Consider the following 24,613-nt stretch of genomic DNA (forward strand, 5'->3'; position numbering starts at 1 on the left):
CCGGTGATTATGATATTACGTTTAATTAGATGGCAATTAGAGGCGATCGTGACACCACAGCTGAACCGTACATTACCATGCTAATTTGAGCCGCCGCCGCGGGTGTAATCTCGGCAAAAATCAAATTCTAAGTAATTAGGTTTCGACTGCGTTTGTGGCACAGACTAGGAGCTTATTAAAATTAAACGTAGTAAATGAACCAGACTTCATTTTCGTTACAAAATCGCATCTATTGAAACTAGAACTTACATATAAAAAGGATGATGGGCATATTGGGCGTTAAACCAACAGAAACAAAAAGTATACTAAATTAAAGCTTAATATTAGTACATCATTTCATAGTATGACAACAATCCTGAAATACGCAGGGATACGGAGATAGAGGTCGTTGAATATGCAAAGTTTCCATAGAATTGCACATCACATTAGGGTAATAAAAATATTATTAGTTCAATTAGATTGCTTTTATCGATCATATTGAGAGTACTGTATCATATCTTACTATCGATTCTATCGATTTAGTAAGTATGTATACCGAATAAATCATAATCGATTATTCGATTGCAATAATCGATTATATTGCTGAAAATAAGGAATTGAATTAACAATCAAATGATAGTAATGATGGTAATCAATAAAATCGATTAATCGAATTGTTAATCGATAAATCGTTATTTGGCAATATCGATTAATAATCGGTCCGTGATCGATTATGCGACAACACTACAACTTAACTGGTAGAAATCCCATTGAAACATGACTGTGTTCACGTCATTTCTCTAAATGGTACCTAGGTATGGTCCTAGGCTTATAATGTAGAACATGGTTTAAATATACCATTTGTTGGCCCCACTTCTGAACTGTTGGACATAATAATGGATAAATAACTTAATGTATTTAAAATGAAAGTAGATAAGTATTAATTAATAATATTTTTTGTTTGTGCAATAAACCACCAATTACTATTACACTTTATGTCAATTTCCAAGCAAACCCGGGAGTTTATGGTAGTTATTTATATGAAAATATATTTCTGATATTAAGTCCTAACAAATAATAGTAGTTACATTTCTGTTGGTTTTACGCCCAGATTCCATAGAAAAGTGCCCATCATCCTTTGCACGCCTTGATCTGCCGTTGTGACATGAATGAACCTTATTAAGTAGGTCTACGTACGTATCGTTATCGTTAAAAGTGTGCTGATACCTTTATTCTTTGTTGAAAACCAATATTCTTCTTTATTGTTCATTCATAAAAGCTCCTCCATTATAAATTTTCATATATTAAACTTAAGTTATTCAACCTTTTTTTAAGAAAAGTCGATGATCTTCGAAAAACGTTGTTTACGAAATGACCAAAACAGGAATCGAACCTGGGACTCAATGCGCTTAAGCTCGCGTACATTTATCCCAAAGTCACTTACTTAACTCTGACTAATGTTGTCACTATAGGTAAATACACGCTATTCTCACAAACCAGGAATCGAACCTAGGACCCACTGCGCTTAAGCTCCTCTACCCCTAAGTCGTAGTCGCTTAGCTACGAGTATGGCTCTAATGTTGAATTTAACTATACATCTTGATCTCACTCTACTTACTTACGTACAACAGATACAAGCGGTTACAAGTAATGAGACAGCGTATTAGCAATACACAACAGCTTGACACAACCTAGACCAAAATATACGGCGTGGACGGGCGGGGCAGGAAGGGGCGAGCGAACTGGGTCACGGATGCAGGCTCTGACACGAATAGCTGCGTCGCATCTCAGCACGTGCCCTCGTGCCTCTCAAATACTCTCAATATATCGCACGAGTGTGCTGCCAGCCGAGAGCTATGGGTTTCGTATAATAGGAGTCTTTGTTTACTTTGGGTTAAGTTCAAAGTTTTAAAGCTTTCGAAATTGACGGTTCTTCAGCCAGAAAAAGAATGGTCGCATTATCCGTGAAAATATGCGTTTATTTTTGTCAAGATGATAAAACTTGATTGAAGGGATGGAATTTGTAACAGGAATCAGTCAAATCTCAAATCAATTTACATGGATATTAAGGGATGGACTCTCTTATTTATAATGTTAGACTTTTACAAAGAAATAATTTAAAGGGAACGCGTATGGCGCGATAATAAACTTTCTACCTGTAACACACCGAAATTAATGCGGGTTTTCTTTTTTAAAATGATCTTTAGTAGGTACTTATTTGATGGTAACTGAGTTGAATCTATCTGTAGGTACTAGGTAAGTTATTGGCCTGAGAAAGTTTTGCGGTAGGTAAGCTTTTATACGATAACGTCCATATCTATGGATTTTCTTATGTAAAGATTCTATATAAACTTTGGTACGTGGTACTTAGCATGAGACGAAACTATAGGTATACCGTGAGAACGTTCTACCTAGTAGACGGAGTGAAGTGTGCACTTCCCCCGTCACGTTATATCGGTAATATGCGCCTTCACTGAAAACTTTGCCTTTGTTCGCATCCATCGACGGGTTTGATCGTAGTTTGTTTAAGAGAGAACAAGGTGAGTGTTCAATGTACGCCAACCGCGTGGAAGCCTTCTCGAAATTAGTGACGGCTAGTAATTCCGCAGGCAGTTCGGGTATAAATGATTGCGGGTGATTTTACACCACCCTCGGCCGCCCCCCCAATGTCTAACCCCCTGAGCCCCAAAGTGCAGCGCCGACGCGACGTCGCTCCGGACAATCTGCGTGCTCTGCTTATTTTCACCCGTAATTCCTTTGCAGGAAATTGCCTTTATAAAGAAAGAAGAATTTAGTTTTGGAGAGCCACAGTAAGCTAGATAGAACGAATTGGCTGCGTTTTATGGCGGCACATTATGCTAAGCAAGCAATTAACTGTTAGCAACGATTGCTCAGACAGCTCTTGGTTAGGGAATGGTACACGTGCTTAGAAAATGCAATATGCAATTGGAAACTGGCAGGTAGTGTAAACATAATTATGATAAAAAGGTTAATACCTACTTATTTACTTTTAAGTTGCACCTGCTATGCCATAAGTTGATAAAGTTTATTATTTTACTAACAACGGTTGCGCAACACTAATGCCCCCATTCTGTTTTCTTGGTATTCTATCATTCCAATATCCTGCCACAAATATAGATATCTCTATTTGATATCGATAAGTCTACCTTACTGTACCATTCAAAGGATATCGGATATTCAAGCGTTTTCCCAGAACTCAATTAATAGGTTTTGATATTGTACCCGTGTAAGTATGTACTGCGTTTTCAGAGACTGCCAGTACCCGGTACCAAGAATTACTCTGCAATTCGTGATAGATTTTTTATGCAAATCGCATACCAAATAAACCGAGACTGTCTTATTTATTTAATTGAATATTATTCGTAGAATACTAGATAGGGTTACTTATTTCTATTAAAGAATGTAATTTGCTTAGTTACTCGCAGCTGCATTTGAGTAGTTGCTAGGTTAATTAGTAATAACAATGGAAATGCGAGACGAGAAAATGCAATTTCATCAAGTAAGTAATATTCAAGGTTAAATAAAGCGAATCGCATATCTACGTGATGCTACGACCCAGAGGCGGGCTCGAAGCCAACTGGGTCGGGCTTTCTGCAACTTTCAGCCGCTTTTGCCAACCTGGTACCACTATTTTAGTGATACTTACACTAAACATGGTGGAACATCTCCGTTTTGAGTTTTCATTACGCGCCTGTAAAATCGCTGCACCTATTACATTTTATACTTGTGTAATAGTGCTCTGCAGCAGGCTCCGGTTTGTTGCAGTTACTTGCAGTGTTCGTTGACCAGAGCTAAGGCTCTAAGGCGTCGTCTAAGTGCTGAGTATTACCTTAAGTGTGTCAATTGGTGGCTCGATGTGCGTTCCCCCTGCTTCCCACAGAGGGGGTAGCGTGGGGCAGGTCGGATCGATACCCGACGTCTGGCCCACGACCTCGCCTTTCTTACCACCTTCCTAAATACTAATTACGTGCTTTGACACAGCCCGTAAAGGCTCGTACCGAATGAAAAGAGCCATGGATGGCAATGTGGGAGTTATTAACGTTACCGCGGCGTGGTTGTACTGTTTGTTTATTTTGGTAACGTCGCCCGTGTTTACGTGTTGAATGCGCTCTCGGCGTGTTTTATTTGTTTTGGCCAACACACGACCTAAGTTATAAACTTGATAAACTGGTGTGTTGGCGTCATGTATTTTATAGTAAGTATTTTCTAATTTTAGTTTTAAGTTTATAGAACGTTATAAATGTTACATTGATACCAACCACTGGGTACTTGTGTAGCCTTGTCAAATAGAATTTTTCTATTCGACAGGATTAGTAAGCTTGTAATATTAAACTCGACAGAGTCTTATAGAGGATGGATTTTATCTAGGTGGCTCGCCATTTCGCTTGGCACTTTTTAGAGGCAGACAGCAGCTTTCCAAAGCCGGATAATATAAAGGAAACAAGATTAAAAATGTATTCGCTGCACGTGGGCCATAATGCGATTTATCGGTGGAGGGGCATGTCGTGAGCGTGACTGTACCCAGTACACTCGGCCGAATGTATCATGCTGCTATTGTATTGCTAATCTTAAGCACTTCGTACTTACCTGGGGAGTTCAGGGCTGTACCAGACTACTATATCTTTAGTCCTAAGGTAGCTTGACCGTTTGATGTTGTTTTTAATAAATTATAACTTTTATTGTGTATACTTAAGCGGCATTGAACTCGCCATGTATTTCTTACAGAAAAAGCTCTACTTACCAGAAGCTCTACTCTATTCTTATTTAGGGCTATTACGAATGACTACTACATGCTAGTACTTATCTATTATATTATTAACTAACTAGCGGCCGCCCGCGACTTCGTACGCGTTGATCCCGTTTTACCCCCTTCATCTATCTTACGCGGCTTAGATTTTTTCATACAAATGTTTTTTTCCGCTAACTCCCGTTCCCGTGGGAATTTTGCAATATCCTGTTGTAACTAAGCTTTAAGTTTACTAAGGTACCTGCATGCCAAATTTCAAGCGTCTAACTTAAGCGGTTTAGATTTTTCATACAAAAGGATTTTCCCGGAAATTCCCGTTCCCGTGGGAATTCCTAAGTATACTATAACCTGCCCAGGAGTATGAAGAATAATTGTACCAAGTTTTTGTTTAGTTCTATAAGGAACATTAGTCCAGTCATTTAAGCTTAAATTAGGTAAGAATCTCGGAATTAGAGATACCCAGCTGTAAGTCTGTAAATACTTGTATATTGACACCCTAAAAGTTGTCTCAAAACCTACATATGGTAGGGTGTAAGCAACTATTAAATTTTAAGGTCAAAGGTCACAAAAATCGGTTTTTTGCGCTTTTTTTGGAAATATCTCATTTCCTATGGGTTTTTTGCTATTTGTATTTATTATCAATATTGTAGAATACTAAATTCTCTACAAATTTTGTTTAAAAAATTTTTTTATACGGTGAACCGTTTTCGAGATAGAGGGCGGAGAGCGCGCGGTCACTGCATCACTTCAGGTCAACTTAAGCGGTTTAGGTTTTTCATACAAAAGGATTTTCCCGCTAATTCCCGTGGGAATTTCGGTAATTACTTGTTGTAAATAAGCTTTAACTTTACTAAGGTACCTACATGCCAAATTTCAAGCGTCTAACTTCCGTTAAGCGTTTAGATTTTTCATACAAAAGGATTTTCCCGCTAATTCCTGTTCCCGTGGGAATTCTTAAGTAAACTATAACCTGCCCAGGTGTATGAAGAATAATTGTACCAAGTTTCGTTAAAATCCGTCGAGTAGTTTTTGTTTCTATAAGGAACATACAGACGGACAGACAGACAGACAAAAATTTTACTGATTGCATTTTTGGCATCAGTATCGATCACTAATCACCCCCTGATAGTTATTTTGAAAATATATTTCATGTATAGAATTCTGTCCGTCTGTATGTTCCTTATAGAAACAAAAACTACTCGACGGATTTTAACGAAACTTAGTACAATTATTCTTCATACACCTGGGCAGGTTATAGTATACTTAGGAATTCCCACGGGAACAGGAATTAGCGGGAAAATCCTTTTGTATGAAAAATCTAAACGCTTAACGGAAGTTAGACGCTTGAAATTTGGCATGTAGGTACCTTAGTAAACTCAAAGCTTAGTTACAACAAGGAATTCCCGAAATTCCCACAGGAATTAGCGGGAAAATCCTTTTGTATGAAAAATCTAAACCGCTTAAGTAGACCTGAAGTGATGCAGTGACCGCGCGCTCTCCGCCCTCTATCTCGAAAACGGTTCACCGTATAGAAAAAGTTTTTAAACAAAATTTGTAGAGAATTTAGTATTCTACAATATTGATAATAAATACAAATAGCAAAAAACCCACAGGAAATGAGATATTTCTAAAAAAAAGCGCAAAAAACCGATTTTTGTGACCGTTGACCTTGAAATTTAATAGTTGCTTACACCCTACCATATGTAGGTTTTGAGACAACTTTTAGGGTGTCAATATACACGTATTTACAGACTTACAGCTGGGTATCTCGAATTCCGAGGTGAACTTACTATAATGACTGGACTACATACAGACAGACAGACAAAAATTTTACTGATTGCATTTTTGGCATCAGTATCGATCACTAATCACCCCCTGATAGTTATTTTGAAAATATATTTCATGTACAGAATTGACCTCTCTACAGATGTATTATAAGTACCTATAGATAGCATTGTTCTTTTTTGTTCTTGTTTTCTTATGTTGTGAATAAAACTAACCAAGTGTATTATCACTTATTGTTTGAAATTATGCACAATCTAATATATTTGAAAAGAGGAAGCATAATTTATTTTGTAATTACTTATTGGTTTATTTTTTATTTACTTATTAGTTAAACAATGTGTTTGTTCTGACATAAAGCTTATCAAGCAAAATTATTCAAGTAATTTAAAAAAAAATGCAGTCATAATACGTATTGTACAAAATAAGCATCCAGTACTCACTTTCCGACATCGTTCCCATCACACATGCGCGTTCAATAAAATTAGAAAGCAAATAAGTAAAAGACGTAATTCATTAGCGTTATGTAGCGTTGCGGTCTCGTCCAGAAGGTCGGTGCATCTTCGGGTGTGAGAGGGATGGCTGGCCCCCTTACTTTCGGCAGCCCAGTGGGGGGCAGAGGGGGACCTAATGGACGCACGAGGCCTGCAGCGTCGCCCAGGCTCTTTATGCTGGCTCGCACGCGTTCTCTTGCAAGCTTCTTTGACGTCCCTTTGTTGTGGATTCCAATTTCGGTGCCGTAACCGTTCCCGATATTGCATCTACTTTTGCTTGTTTCATTAAACGGTGGATTAGGATCGGAACGTGCGACTCTGTCATGATTAAACGGGTTTCAGCAATACACGGAATGGCTTGTGTTCGTGGAAAGGGGTTTCCATTGAAAATATTTGATAGAAACAAATAGGTATTGCAAAGGATTAGGTATTTAATCAATGCACCTTTACATTGCAAGGGGTGAGTTAATTTTCTGTCGTGGAAATTAGTTTTTCTCTTACAGTAACAAATTGTAACTAAACTTTATAATCGCATGATCATTTTCCTATTGATTCCATAGAGCCCCCTTTTTTGATATGACCATTGCCTTCGTTAGGCAGGAGCATTTGTTCTTTTGCTGCTCTGCTAACATACTTACCAACAAAAATGCAACTTAGGAACTTATTCAAATTCCTTCAATCGCTGAAGACTATAATCGAACTAAGTGGATAAGTAACCCAGCAACGTGCATTCCAACTTCCATAATTCCATTGTACCAAAGCAGATAGGGCTTATTACAAGCACTCTGCTCATTTTTCTGCACCCTCTCTTTATGCATCCCGCGGCACGCCTAATCATGCAAATCCAAGATGGGCGGGCGCCGCACTCTGCGACTGAAACTGAAACTTGCACCCGAAGGTCGTTGCAAAGTTCTGCAAGAAATGAATCTGCTCTTGCTGCAACACTTTCATTTCGTTTCGTTTAGCTGGTTACGTTATTAGATAAAGCTATCATTTACAAAGTGAATGTTGGTTTAACAATGAACTTAGTTTGCGAAATTGTCTGTTTGCATGGTTAATGAAAATCGTCTTGCACCTTAATAACGGTTTGTAGGAGGTACTATTCCATTTGTTTATGTAAAAATCTAATTTATTTCGTAGCTCGTAGTAGGTGGTATGACGTAACCATAGATAGTTCTATTGATGGTGATGAATAGACACCACACCAGTATAAGATTTTAGAACTTTTTAAAAGACAAATTTGTAATTCCAAAAACAGACAACACGATAAGGCTTATCGCTTATCGGATAAGCGATAATTGATGGAGGACTCACACCTAAATGCAATCTTCTTCCAAGTAATTTGATTTGACTAGAATCGAACCTTGTGTGTTAGAGAACCTATTCTTAAACCTTTGTTTTCTTTGTTTAGTTAAAAACCTATACTCGCAGTTCAGAAATTTTAATTAGTGATTTAGAGGTGGAAAACATCATACTTATCGTAGTGTACTCCAAAAAAAATGGCGAGCTTTTTTGTACACCTCAAACAATACCCCGAACCAAGTCTCTATTCACTAAAATGCTTAATATTTCACACAAATGAGTATTCGTCGCAAAACATTTTAATTATCGCACCGAAGGTGGGCATGAAAGGGCCGGGTGCACTATCGATCTCGTTGAATTAGTGCGGGAATCGGCCGGCGTCTTTGTGCAGCGAAAACAGACCAAAACAAGCACCCCCACCACCCACCACCCCCCACTTCGTTACTTGCTAGAGGACGCTTCAAATTTCATGGACAGCGCGGCAAGGAATTCTAAATGCATGTTTGCGTTCACCCTATACCGTTACTGTAGCTAAAATAATGTTTAGTTACATTACCATTTTGCAGGTTGCAAATGATAGAGACTCGAAGAATCACCATCAATCGTCAAATCATTAGGGGCGTATCCTACTTGATAAGTGTTTTATCTACGGAAAAGTCGACACGTACGCATGCTCCTGGGATGAAATAAAATAAATTAATCCACACACAGTTTCAACATTAATACAGCTAAGTACATTTATGCTTTTATTTTCAAACGTACCTATTGAATTAAATGTTAAGAAATTAACGTGAAAATATAAAGACATTCATCTGTGTAAAATTGTATTATTGTTCTCAATAATTACTGTCTGCTTCGACTATTTTCGATGAGAGAAAACATTTTCTAATCGGAAAAATGAAACATTAAATTATTGTGAATTTCAGCAGGAAAGCTGCCTTTATGAGATGTTATGAGAAAATGATATCGAGAAAAATAATTGTGTTTACTTTTTAATACAATATGTATCCGTTTATATATAGTATATATAGTATATATAGTATATCCGTTTATGTATAGTAATATATATCCGTTTGAGTATTAAAGATTTATTTTTATCGGAAAGTACTTTTACTTTCTTTATTTGCTAGTTATAATGACCGAAGTTGTTGGAATTGTTTCTATTAAAATTCAGTCCTTGGGGACATTTTCGATCTAATAAAACAGGATTATATTTAAAAAAATTAATGATTATTCAGTATTGAGTAATTAATAAATGATGATTATGACTTTTATAAAATATTTTTTTTTAAATTGTAATTTGTCATGTGTTTTAGAAAATAACAATAAAAATTTCCTTTATTAATCATCCCCTTAGATCCAATAATGTAATCAAGCCTAGTGAGTAACTAGAGGTAGGAACCTCAATTACTACAAAGGTATTACGAGATTCCTAAAGCATTAATCCTGAAGCTTGTGGAGTACATTGCATAAATATTTAAAAGAGACAAAGACTTCCAAGTGAATGCTTTTGAAAACCCCACACGTGACTTACTCGTAACTCGAGGATGGCAGCGACAATAGAATCGATGCAAGGTTTTATAAAATCAGGGGTCAGTAGATCGAACGAATCTTATATTACGTTGATGTTTTTGTCGATTCTGGGAAAAGTACCAGAAAAATTAGGTAAAGACCAAGTTTAATCATCTTATTTGTTCATCTTGTCAAACAGGGCAATTATGTGTATTTGCATAAATTATTGCGCTTTAATGCTCCGATGACCAAAGGTCAATTATTTTGATCGTACATTTTCCAGTCCAAATTTACAGGTTCACTTCGCAAGATCCGTCTTTTTTGGCGCCAATTTTGGTATCAGCATAATTTTATTCTTATTTTATTTTATTTATTTGTAAAACAAAACAGATTAAATTCTTTACATGGATTAAACAATACTTAAACGTAGATATAGACTAAAATGTGACCCTAAATAAGTACCTATGTTTTCTCGAACTTTATTTTTCGTATCAAGTAAAGAATTTTCTATTTGTACCTACTTTACTTAATTAGAAATAGAAAATAGTAACTTATAATTTTCATTGAACTTCCCTATGAAAAATGAAAATCCATTGCCATCTTTATATGATCATTAAAAAGGGAAACTTAAAAAGCCACTTTATTCCAGAAAAATTTGCATTAAATCTAAGCTAATACTTAAACGTATCTTGTAGGTATTACCCAAGTGGGGCAGGGTAGGATCTAGCAATTTGTTCCCGTGAATACACAGCGACGTTAGCTGCACACAATGAGTTTATTTGGCGTAGACACCGAATTATTCAATTTGTTATGTTTAGACAGCGACGAGCTGGATAGTGGATTTACCAAACCTCTATTTCAGCTGCGCTGAGATTTACAGAGTTTGTTGACGCAAAATTATACTGATAAACGAAACAAAACATGTAAGCTTGTTGTATGGTAGCGATAAATGAAATCTACACTCCTGAATTTGTTTTTTTTTTATATCACTAATATTATTGAGACGATTTTGTGTGTTTTTTTATTCTCACGGTTATACACGGAAATATAAAACAGTTACTTATTGATAGCTTTAAGATATCTTAGGGAGGGCGAATGACCAAATGGAGTCTATTTCATATAAGTACAAGCTAATATACCACGAAGTTACAAATCATACTGAAGTGGAACAACTTTCATACATACGTCACACATTAGAGATCTCTCCTTTCTTATCGGATACCTTTGTCAGTCAACTGCTAGACATAGGCCTCCATTAGTTCACACTACTGAACTTGATCCTTGGCTATTCTGTGTCAACCGCTACCAGCCAATGTGGTGTCTCTTTTGTTCTATCTTGTAGGGTGTCCAAGCTGCAATGCGTTGACCATATAATGGTCGCTGAGAAGCCGTTTATATAGCAAGTTGGAAAAGATTAATACTAACTTATGATAATTGTAGCAATAACAAAAAGAAAATTCTTAAGACTCCAAGTAATCAAGTGGTTAATAGTACGGTTTTTCATTACGCAACGCGAGATGTCCGTCCCACACAGATACGCAATTATTATAATTAAATTACACGGCTAATTATAATGTATGTTACATGCCTGCAGGTGTATTAGCTTGAATTAATTAAAATTTAATTTTATTAATCGGCCCTTTATTTACTTAAGCACACAAAAAATTAACATAAAGTTCGATTGTTTTTTCAAGTGATTACCAACACAAATAAGATGGTATGGTGTAAAATTCATATTTATTCGTGTTTTTAATTAGCTCTCTCCATTAAATAAACAGACAGGAGACAGCAATCTGCATAAGCGCCGTATTTAAACGAGCATATGCATTGATACTCTTTTCTTTTGAGGGTAATTTGCAAATTATGCAACGACAAGACACAGGCAGCTCAGAGTCCATCTATTGAATTAGTAAAGTCTGTCAAAGTGCATAGCCGAGGCACAAAGGTCGTTGCGTGGGAAAGGGGGGGTGGGGGAAGGCTGCCCCCCGGTCTCGTGGGCTTGCACGAACTAAGCTGGAGCTTTAGAAATTTGTTATGACGCATCGGGTTTTCTCCGTATTTGGAACCTAGATATTTCTTGCGACAGAGCGCCTGAAAACTGAATAGAGAATTGTTATTGTGTTATGTCGACTCTATATTCGCAAATGGATTTGAGTATTGATTGGAGGCCTTTGTTTTTTTGTTTTGAGGTGCTTTTAATGATTAAGATATTAAAGAAGTGAACAGTAATTAATATAATGAACACTTGAGGCTTGTGTTTTACATACTTACCTGATTAACTCTTGTTTTCGGTTATATGGAAGAAAATTCTTTGAGTGATATGCCACGAAAATTGTGTTGTTTCAAATGATATCGTTATGTAATTGTTTGCTTGTGTGGTCTAGTATAGAGTATCTATGTTTGTTTATTTATTAATGCATTATCTAAACGTTCAAGTTAATTATAAATTTTATAGTCTTTATCCTTTTTCAGTTATGTTTTAAGATTAGTTAATACTTTTCATGTTGATTACGTTCTTAATTAGAAGAATAAAACTTTTTTATTAAAGCAATTATGACTAATCCAAATTAAAAAATGATTGCACATGACCACAAGTCCAAACAAGGAAATGTAATTGAATTAGAAAAACATCGGGTCAGAGCCAGTTGGAGCAAATACCAATGACAAGACAACTCATTTAGACGTAGCTCGTTGAAAAAGCGCTACGTATGCAACCGCTTTGGTTTTTTTTTATTTCTTAACAGCCATCACCTGGGAGTTCTATGCAAATACGGAAGAAAAAAAGCGGCTATTTTCAAAGCGCGTTGCCTTACCTCGCGTGAGAACACGGGGTGACGCATAGTAGCGCATTATATTATTGCAGCGACGGCTCATTACACATACAGCTGGTGGCTGTTCCCCCCATTAACATGAAGCCTTAATTAATTGCTTATCAGTAAATAATTACGCTTTTGTCGGTTTATTTCATTAACATTCAATATGCCATCTCGGAAGGTTACGCTTGATTAATTGGCAGAAGTAAAATTTCGGTTTCATTCGTTTGTGGATTTAACTTGAAGTTTTTGCCTTTATTTTTATTATTTTGCATCCATAATGCCAATTAAATCGATGATGATATTACTTTTTTACTTTATTCCGTACTTGGCTTCTTGTATACGGTGAACAATTTTCGATGTTTTTGTGAAATAATTTTAAAGATTCGCGTGGGCTACGCATGCATGACTGCGGTCGAGAAATTATTTTTTTACTGAAACCGAATAGAACAAAGGACTATAAAAATCTAATTAAGGCACCTACATACATACTCGTACAACACATAGTGTTAACTATGTTGTAGGTACACACTACTATTAAGTAAGCACAGAAATTCACGAAGACAAAACAATCAGAGTGCCCAATCAGATGTGACACTTCATCGGCACCGCTCTTCAATTTCGCGCCAACCGAAATTGTGAAACAAAAAGCGTTTGACACAGAGTTCAATGATCCCATCGCAGCCGCTTTATTTTAGCACCTATTCCGTATTGGTATACGTAACGTCGGCTGCTTAGTATTGTTCAGTTGACAGGGCAATGACGTTGGTGGTGCAGCCACAGCGGTTCGTGCAGGCCGCCTCACCACCACGTCTCACCCCCCGCCTCCACGTAGCCGGTCGACGCTCTCTAAAAGGAAAAAGGAAGCTAAAGGATAATCTATCACGCCCGAGGCCCGACTCGATAAAAATGAACGATTAGAGCACACTCACAATCGATTCGGAGTCGCACAACATTCGAGACGCAAAAAGTTGTCACGCTACACGCTGTCGGGAGCGCTTTTGTCTGCCGTGGCCATTATAATTGAATTAACAATGTTTATGGTGGGATGAGCAATGGGACGTACCTCGTGAGTTCCCAGAAAGATAAGGTAAGTATGCGCGCTCGTAAAAGTTATTACTACTTTAAATCATTTTAATAAGTTATTTTTAAGTTTTTCAAAGGTCATGTATTTTAAATGGTTTAATTAGAAACTTTTACAGGATTAGAGCTCGGATAACACTGGCGTCATATTTTGAAAGCCGCAACCGATCGTAGTGGCTAAGTTAGAACTTTCATAAAAAGTTTTTCGGTTCTCAACCTTCATGAGGTAAATCGCCGTAAAGGCTGATTTACACGTGTTAAGTAGTAAAGTAGCAGGTGATATTTAACTTAATTTTAAGTAATTAAAATGCATGTAAACAAAACTTGCAACTTAAAATTTAGTTGACAACTAAATTGTAACTTGCAACTTGCTTAAATTCTGTGTTTACATGCAATTAATACTTAAAATTAAGTAAAAATTGAGTTACCTACTTAACTTCTTAATAATCAGCCTTAAGAAAGTCCAATTTTCTATTTAGTAGACAAAAAAAGAAATAGTAGTTCTAAAAAAGAGCCTGCTTTCTTGCTGTTTTGTCAAGTGCCTAGCCCGTCAAGTGTGATTTTTGTCTGGCTTTACACGAACCATGCGTGTGAAAATTTGACAGTTTCATATAATTCGTGGATTGTTAACCGTTATCAGCTTCACCTCTAAATTAATGATTAACGGTCAAACCCTAGGGTGTATAAGCCGATTTCCTCGGCACGTTTCAGGTATAGAGCTTAAAGTGCAACGCTCTGCGCCGGCGGCTCAGACGGGCGTTTTCGGAGTTCATCGGCCGGCCGTAGACCTACGAGCTACGCAGCTACGCCGTAGAAGATCAGGTGCGATCGCAATTATAGACTAGACTAACTAATTAATATTCGGTAGGCAATTTGGAGTCCCGTACATGTTTTCGAAAACCATTTTACCAACTGACAGATCCCATGGATTTTTTTCACTTTTATAATTTTCACCGAATGAATTGTAGACAATTTGTTTAGTGTAGAGTTAACGAAAGCTAGAAGTGCGACCCGATTTGGTTAAGCAAGATTAGATCCTTTATTGTGCTACAAAATGTGCTGTAGTGAAATAACACCGACATATTGAAAGACAGAAGCACATTGCGTAATGTAAAACAACGTTAATGAAACGAAGTTAACATCGGCTCATTGTGTTGTATTTTTTTCTTCCCCGCGGCAACCAATCGTCCAATCACCATCTCTGTTTTATGATATGTCACACTGTAATTCATCAATAAATTAACTGATTAACATAAGCCGCAAAATAAAACATTCATAAAGGTACTAATTAATCGGTGCTTTCTTGTACAACATTTAAAGTCATAACAAAATACCGACCAAAAGATGCGAGACTAATTTCTTTTGGCCTTTGGTTATATTAATTAATTTTGTAAAATTCCTCAGGTAATGTTATCGGTACAAAATAAAGTAATGAATTAAAAAGAAATTTTTAACAAAAGGCTTAGCGCTGATGTAAAAAGCTTTTAAATGAGGTGAAAAAAGTGTCTGTGTAATCCTAGACACTTTTTTGTAACCCGCACTTTTGTATTAAAATCGTTCGACCAACAGCTTGTAGCTTTAATGAGAAATGGTTGATTGATTAACTACATTTAAATAGCTTAGATTATATCAAGTGAGTACCGATTCCCAAACAGTTGAGAAGTTTTTAATTTGAGCTCTTAGTTTTATAATTGAAATTGCATTTGTTTAAGATTCCACTTTTTGTGCAAACCGCAGTCATAGACTAATCTGAAAAACCCGCCTTTAACAGGTTTTGGATAAAAAGCAGACTGAAAGTAATTTAGACTTTGGGTGTATCTAGGCGTAACGGAACTGTTAGTTAATAGAAGAATGGCGTTAGGTTTTGGCTTTTGTTCTTATTTTGTGGAGTTCAAAGATTTATTACCTACACCTAAGGTCTATCCTATCTACATTTATAATTTGTACAAAAGGATTCAGAGGATGCGACTCAGATATTTTGGTAATGGAAAAAAATGGTCGTCAACATGGATTAAATGACGAAGGTGATGATGACGTTAATGTCTTCGATTCACCTTTATCACCTGAGTTTAGGCTGACTCTACCTATGTTGATGTATGTAATGGAATTATACGAGTACATATAACGACGACAATAGGAAAATGTCTTTTTAAAGTGTATTTTAGACTAAAGTCAGAATTAAATATTGGAGTTATAACAATAACAAAAAAAAAAAAAGAAAATTTCCATTCCCGTGACCTCCAGAAGATTATAATAATAAACTTGTAAACAAGTGAAAATGTTTTGAGATGAGGTTCAGTAATAACGTCCGACGAACTGGTAAAGGTCGCGGGAAGAGCCTGGATGCGGGCAGCGCAGGACCGTTCATTAAGGAAAACCTTGGGGGAGGCATTTGTCCAGCAGTGGACGTCATTTGGCTGAAACGAACGAATGAACGAAGTTCAGTAATATTGTTTATCTACGTATAATAAATATGTCGATATCCTCTCGCCTACACGCTTATTATTTTTGAAAGGGAATGTTTAAGAAAGAATCCTTACAGCCGTACAATTTCCGCAGCGCGCCCGCAGCGGCGGCAGATAACAAGAAGTGGCGTCTGGATCTTGAGTCTTTGCACGCGGCTTATTCGGGAATCGCTCGACTTTGCCTAATTAGTTTGCATTTGCAATTAATTTGATGAGTGGTATTTGAGTGGGTTAATAATGAACCTTATGGGATGTAGTATGGAGTTGGAGTATCAGGTGTGTGTTGCATTGCATACCACACAATACTGACAAATAAAAGATATTTTGTATATTGAAACGGTATAATTTAATTTATCATTAGGAAGCGATATCTTCCAGACAACTTAGGGAAAATTAAAGCAAAGGCGGCAACTATATTTTCCATTATTGCAGAACTAAGATTATTTGATTGCGCAAAGAGCTCCTCAGTTATTAATTACACCAAAGTAAATAATATCTTTATAAAAGTTATGTTCACTTGATAAAAGTGAAGTTTAGCCTTGTGAAACTCTGTCCGCTTGGGAAATGCTGTGACGATACTTAGTTAAAAGTTTCCCAACTTTACTACTTAAACTTTCCACTTTTATACAGGGTGGAAACGATAAGTGATCTCACTCGATTATTTCTAAACTATACAAGATATCGAAAAACTGATTACTGATCCTGAAAGGGCTTCACGAGCTCTTTCAAACGACATCAGTAATAGGTTACAGGATTAACTGGATCTATCCGAAAATTCAATGTTTTCAGCTTCCATACTAAATGTATGGCACTATGCCAGCCACACAACATAAGAGTGTTATTTTTTTTAATTTTAAATAATAAACACTTAAAATTAACTCGTAAATTGCATTTTTATTTAAAATTATTCATGGAAAACATTGGTTTTAGGCTTTACTTGCTATAATATTATCAAGACATGAGTGCCATGACTGTGGCAGTACTAAATGTATGGAAGCTGGAAACATTGGATTTTCGGATAGATCCAGTTTATTTTATACCTTATTATTGGTACCGTTGGATAGAGCTCGTAAAGCACTTTCAGGATCAGTAAGCAGTTTTTAGATATCTTGTATAGTTTTAAATATAATGTTGTTTTACTGAATGTATGGAGGCTGGAAACATTGAATTTTCAGATAGATCCAGTTTATTTTGTAACCTATTATTGGTACCGTTGGATAGAGCTCGTGAAGCACTTTCAGGATCAGTAACCAGTTTTTGGATATCTTGTATAGTTTAGAAATAATCGAGTGAGATCACTTATCGTTTCCACCCTGTATAATACCGCACTTAGTTCAACCCATGAATTCCAGGAGATTCTAGCGTTTCAAGAATTTTACCTCGAAATAGATAAGGAGGGGCACGCCATCTATGACAGTTTTGTTTTTTTGGCGCAAGATGCAAGCAACTTTTATGTTTGAAAGACACATCTTTTACACAAGTTGTTTATTAAAAATTCCCCGGTATACTGGCGTTCATTTTGAAGTTGTTATTTTGAGGTGTTATGTTGTCTGATGAAGAATAATAAAATGTGTGAAGGTTATTTGACCCTTTATAAACAGGTGTGTACCTATTTCTATTATAGGTTGACGATTCGTAAAGTGATTCGACCACACTAGTTGCCGAACGCTTATATCGTCTTCATGCGAATGTTAACATTTTCAAATAAGGACTCAAACAACAAATGTTGCTTTGTCTAGAGGGTTGTTACAACTAACTTAACAAGTTAGAGACAAAAGAGTGTAACATTTATTCTAGCTTCTAAAATGTGTTTCCAAATATGATGTTCCTATTTTCCCGAACACACAAAGCAGTTAAAACTGATGGCACTAAGTAGAGCTTTTTAAATTTAAGGGTTAATTAATTGTGTGTGTATAGAAAAAATATGAAGCACTTATTTAGGACCTGTGCAATGGGATCATAAATTGTACTCTTTACCTTTTTATTATTAATTAAGTTGATACATAATAAAGGAAAAAACTTTACAGGCTACTCATCGAAATGAGGTATTTAAGTGGCATTACGTTAGTTATCATTTAATTACCTAACCCTTTGTATTTTCATGTTGTCGTTAAAATACCGCTTAAAAACTATTTGGTGCACATTCACATAGTACGGGGGCAGAGAGCTGCCAGCGATTTGCATTGTGTGTAGGCTTGCACTTTGCGGCCGTTTGCCGGCCGGCTAACTTGTTAGTTTTTGCATACGCTTAGTAATCATAGCCTAGGCCCCATTCACATGTAGCACCACGTTTCAATGTGAATTTATAATATCATACTTTTTATCAGGCAGTAAACGCCGTGGTTGCTAATTTAATTAAAGAAAAAGTTCCAATTTGCGGCAGCTTTTGTGTATTAAAACAAAAAAGTTAATTAAATTTATCGGTCCATAAGTATTGAAGAATATTCGATTGAAACTTGCAAAGTAGAAATTCATTATTATCAAAGGGCTTTTGAATACGAATTAAAAAAAACTACATTTAAAGTTATTTGATTTCGTGATGGTTTTATAGTAAGAAAAAATGTTTTAAACAATGTAGAGTCAGATAGGTGAACCTATTTGAATCTACATTTAGCGTGCATGTAAAATGGCCCTTACGATTTTTACAATCAATAACAGGGGATTACAAAGATCTTACAAAGTTGTTTCTTTTTAGCTTCTACGTTGAGGGATCCGGAATTTGTTTTATAAAACACAAACTGTTCATGGGAAAACATGCCCGGAAGAAAACTGGGATTGGATTGGAAGAGTAGGTTAAAACGGTTTAGCGGTACCCGTGTAGCTGAGCTCATTGATTTGATCAGACACTAATATCATGCAATTGATTTGTATTAAATATTACTCCGTAGAGCACGAACTTTACTGTTTATAGTAAGATTTAAGGATCAGACATTTAGTGAAAGAGATAGAGGGACACAGGGAGGGTTACAAATATGGAATGAACAATTTGAACAAAGTTTTATTAAAAAGAAGGCAGAAACAGAACTCTTTATTCTTATTTTTACAATTTTTGCCAATTTCTCTGATTCTGATTGAATATTTTAATTGTGTTCGTTTGTCTGTTGTCTTATTTTACCAAATTTCTTTAGAGAAGATCTTGTAGATTAGATAACTTGGTGTACGGAACTCTATAAAGAAATTAAGTCGAATACAAAGTACAGAGACTAATGTGATACAATTTCTAATGTAATAATTACCTCTTGGAAGAATAGTCATTACACTAGCGGTAGAAGTGTTCGCGTAAAAACGCACGTAATCAATCTTCGGCGTTGGTAAATGCGTTTCATAAATCAAGTTACACCAGATTATTATTTATTAATGCGTTATAATGCTTTTGCGTGTACACACAAGAGCACATAAAACTAGAAATTTTCGTTGCAAAATAGAACTTCTTACTACTACATAAGATCTCACGGTGTTCAGCTTGATATGGCGTTAGCTGTTAACTGCGCTTGCGCATCTAATTTATGTTTTATTGTGCGTAAAGCAAAAATTACTTATAACTCCCGATTGCCATCTTCATGTTCGGTTTTTGTATTTTAATACGTAAATTGGGCATGACATGTTAGATAAACGTTAACAACATTGTATTATAATATGAATCTAAATGAATTTAAATTACTTATTTAAAATGTACGCCTTCATCGTTTAAGGTAAGTATACCGATAGATATCTTTATGTTTAGTTATCTAACGTATTCTGGTAATTTTATTGAAAACTTTATTGCGCAGAAAAATGGCATAAAGAAGTGGACTTAAACACTGACTGAGGGGCATTTTGAACCGATCAATTTGTTGAGTCAAGGAAATATAAGTAGGTACCTAAGGTGTTTCGTAATGATATTAAAGGAAAATAACTCTCGGCTCCGTTTCATTGGGCTTCGGTGGACACCGTCGGGCTCTAGTAGGTAGGTGCAAAGAGAGTCCCACATAACCCAGCCAAACCAAATAAATAAATAGCCTACTGGTCGTCCCCATTGGCCAGTGGGTTTGTAATAAAGTATTTCTGACGTTAAAAAAAAGGTTCACAACACTTTTGTCGACTTCTTGAGCCATGTTAAACATCTGATATAACACAATCGGCTCAGGGATCGAACCCAGTTGTAATAAAAATAGAATACCTACCTAATTACTGTTCAGTAATCTATAACTTCTATTTCGATTTCAATCTTGCAATAATTATGATGAGTTAAATTATGTGAAAAGATCAATTTGATAGTGCATGTTATTATCAGTATTATTATACTTAATTGCTAACGATCCCAGGGATAATTAGCCAGTAACCGATTTTGAAACTGAAGAGCATTCGCTAAATCATCCAGCGAGACCTCGACTAAAAAGGCTTTCGCAAAATATTTTCTAACAACACAAAATCGCCCACGTCGTTCCCAGGTCGCAGGAATGTCGGCTCTACGGGAATCCTTTTCCAAATAATTAATGCGATAAAATAGTGCGCGGCTCGGCGCAGATCTCCGCGTGACGAGCGCGCGCGCGCGGTCACGACGCATGGCCGCGGCCGCCGCACGCGCGACCCGCCTGCCGCTCTGCCGTATTAACATGCTAGGGAAAAGGATTTTGGTTCAAAACAATGAGATTTATGCTATTTTTACCTGTAATGTGTAACAAGGTAAAGAAGCATGAAAGGTTTTACCTAAATGTAACATTTTTTTACCGTTTCTGCTTTTCCTTAACTTACAAACAGTGCGTTAGGAATTTAGGATGAGCGTTAAGGCTGATTTTGATAAAAAATAATAAGAACTACCAATACTACATTAATTTGATTATTACAAAGACAATTTTCATAATAAGAATGAAAACATCACCTATTATTTCACAGTGGGTGGGTATACTACAGGATCACATATGTGGATCTAGTTCTGGAAAGTTCTGACAGACTAGACGCTAAAATGTCAAGAGCGTTGATGAAATTAGATAGCATGAGTCGAATGGAAGAGATCAGAAAGTATCAAATAATAAAAGCTTACAAATAACACTTTTATAATGTAGAGTCATTTGTACAGATTCATATAAAAAAGGAGGACATTCTATGTTTGGCTGTATGTATTTTTTTTTATTTACTAGTTTGCGGTATTTTGTGCTACATTACTTAGAGAAATTGTTATGCTGAGCATAGAATTTTAAATGACTAACGTGCAAGTTCTCTCGCAAGGGCTAATCAGTGTTTTGCATGTTCATAATCAGAAATCATACAGTATCGTATGTTCTTGCATCGTGGTCTTAAAAAGTGCACAGCAAGGTTACGGGGGAGATTGGATCGCTTTAATGCATTTTTATTTACTTGGCTCCACTTTTACTAAGCTGAGGGAAAATAATACATAATCAAATTGCATTATCAAGATTGAAGTAGAAGTTACTACAATGTAATGTAATAATTTTATTATTTTAATGAATATTTTTCTCTGCTAGCAAAAACTTTGCTAATGACTAGAGAACATAATATTATCGCAATAGCATATGAAAATATGTAATAGCTAGAAAACCTGACCTGCCCTCCGAAGTAGGAAACTGTACATTTATTTTTAGACAAGGTGGATGACTGATAATGTTCTAAAACCATATCACTTTTTGGGCGATCAGGTTGATAATTAAAATTTGTCTTTAAGCTTTCGCGTCGCGTTGCATGATTTAATTAATTCTAACTTTATCACAGATTAAACGCAATATTTACGTGATTAGGCAGTAATAAAGAAAACCTGTTTTGCCTGAAGTTTGTCTGTGACTGTGCACACGAAAATTTTGAATCCCAGGTTTCTACCCCAAGTTTGAAGCCTCAATGTAGAGCAATGAATCAGGGGAGCAAAATAAACGGAAACGCGTCGTGCGCGGGCCGCGGCTGCGTCTATGCGCTTTTGAGGTCACCATGATGTATTGGCCACACGATTTTGGAAGCTCTTGGGTTGTTTTTGAGCAGTAAAACAGAAAACTGACAGTTTTGCTTTGATTTCAGTACGAATCGATAGATAAAGGTTTGTGTATTTGTAGAAAACCCCGTGACGTAGTTCAGACCTACGTAATCTTGGAGCTCTCATCTCAAATAATGGCGGCTGCGTAGATGAAGTAAAACGTCGTATGGCCATAACCAGAACTGCGATGGAGAAGTCAAGGAAGTAATGGAGGAATCGCAACATTACCAAAGCCACCAAAGTTAGACTTGTGCGAGCGCTTGTATTCCCCATCTTTCTTACGCAGCAGAGACATGGACAGTACGTGACTTGGAAAAGAGGAAGATAGATGCCCTAGAGATGTGGTGCTGGAGAAAGATGCTCGGGATATCATGGACAGAGTTCCGTACCAATGTGGTCCATACTCCAGGAGCTCGGTGTCACTCAGCGTTTATCAACCGTAGTACAGTCGCGCATACTGCAATACTTCGGACATGTCTCGAGGCGGGATGACAACTCCATAGAACGACTGGTCATCCAGGGAAAAGTAGAAGGAACCCGATCGCGTGGCAGGTCACCAATGCGCTGGACCGACCAAGTGAAAGCAGCAGTGGGAGACGGCTTATGTGACTGCACCAGACAGTCTGCCAATAGAGAGAGATGGAGGGAGATCGTGCGGAGAGTTGTATCCGCCTCTACAACCGATGTGAACAACGCCTCAACGTGACCACGACCGCTCTGCCAAGAGCGTAACGAATAAGAAGAAGAAGAAGAAAACCTTATTGATACTTGGACTTAGCTGGACGTAGATTACCTTTTAATTGATTAGTACTTTGTGAGGATGCCTGTGTCCAAATATATGCCCTGTCATACAACTATTGATTGAGTGGATTGACGACTACCAAGCAATGATAATTAATTATCTAATATTACAAGGAAAGAAAGATAGGAAGAAAAATGTTTATTTGAATTTGAACAAAAAACCTTATTTAAAAATAAATATTTGAAAGTACTTTTATTTAAAATTTGGATACAATTTACTCAAAAAAGTCATTATGAATCATATAATATTCTAATGTATACTTGATGAGTCCTCATTTTCTCATATCTCGTTAGAATCCGGGTGGTAATTCAATTTTGGTAACCCTAATACAGTAACCCCAGTTGTATTAAATCAGGATGGCCGGCCATGCATCCTACGGGGTCCTTTGCAATTCATGCTATGCAAAGTTATGCCGATTTGCGTTAAAAAACAAACAAAAATAGATCTTGCACGAATTAATGATAGAACGCTTTTAGACACATAAAACTAAAATCTTCCCTTTTGTAGTGAATGTTAAGTTTCGAATACTTTTGCCACTGGGCTAGTTTTGTATATCTAACGCAACTGAAAGTGTAGATAATATTGCTTCTTCACATTACAACTGGGATTAAAATGGATTAAGTATGCGTTTTTAAATTTTTTGATTGGCTCTACCAGTTGGAAATCTGAATTTTGTTGCATTGTGCTTGTCAGTTATTGTGATGACCTAAGTTTAACACTTACAAGCAATTGAAAGCGTCGCTTAAATAACTTTACCCACTAATTTTATCACTGAAGGATTACATGCCGAAGCCTTTTAATTATTTTTACTGCCCTAATAACTACTAATCTAGTCCCTTGTAAAATGGGATTGTAAAAAAATGTTATCAACCTTTGTTTCTTAATATAATCAATTTTGTCGATGACATATCCCTTAAATTATTTATTCCTTTTGATAGAAAAATATATTTGAATTTTTTGCCCTGTCGTTCGTGATAGGTTTAAATATTAACATGATGGCTTTTAATTTTATCGGTAGCTAGGCGAGTTATTATTCCGCTAAAGTAATACAAAGGTCAGAAGTCCTAGATAAGATAAAGGGCGATTGATCTGTAATTCATTAAGGCTTGCGCTCATTGACTGCGCCCGCGCAGTCGGCGGGCTCAAAGAAGCTGCTATTGGGACGTCACTCGCGAGACTAATGTCGGTGTGTCGAGGCCCTAACGGATGACTGTGCGTGAGCCTCCACGCATTGTGTCTGATTTGCCAATTATATTTTTATTTTGAGTGGCACGCAACGCAGTAAATGAACTGACATTGAAAATAATAAAGTCTAGCACTATTCGTTTATTAGAATTCTAAAAAAGATGTCAAGATGAGGTCGAGGTTTTTTGTCACAGACACTGCATGCAGCGTGCGAATGTCCGTGGCATGCTATATTTTGATATTGATATTTATTAAAATCATCGAGGAACAGGTGGAAAAAACAAAAAAGGCAGAGATGGCTAGTACAGGCAATGGCGTGACACCTGACAATGCAATTCAATTCAGATGCCAGCTCGCGGCTGCATTCGAGATGGGATTTTTGACCACCGCTACAGCGATTGACGTGTAAGCTTTTTTTATTCCCTCCCGCATTTCTGTCTACCGACGCGGAATACAACAATCGACT

General features: G+C 36.6%; 1 long non-coding RNA gene across 1 annotated transcript in view; it reads right to left on the reverse strand.

The window, feature by feature from the left end:
• The window catches only part of LOC135073905 (uncharacterized), a 328,784-nt gene that overhangs the window by 19,675 nt on the left and 284,496 nt on the right, over positions 1-24,613 (reverse strand). The gene's annotated exons all lie outside the window — the stretch shown is intronic.

Source organism: Ostrinia nubilalis, chromosome 8, assembly GCF_963855985.1.
Source record: "Ostrinia nubilalis chromosome 8, ilOstNubi1.1, whole genome shotgun sequence".
NCBI lineage: Eukaryota > Metazoa > Arthropoda > Insecta > Lepidoptera > Crambidae > Ostrinia > Ostrinia nubilalis.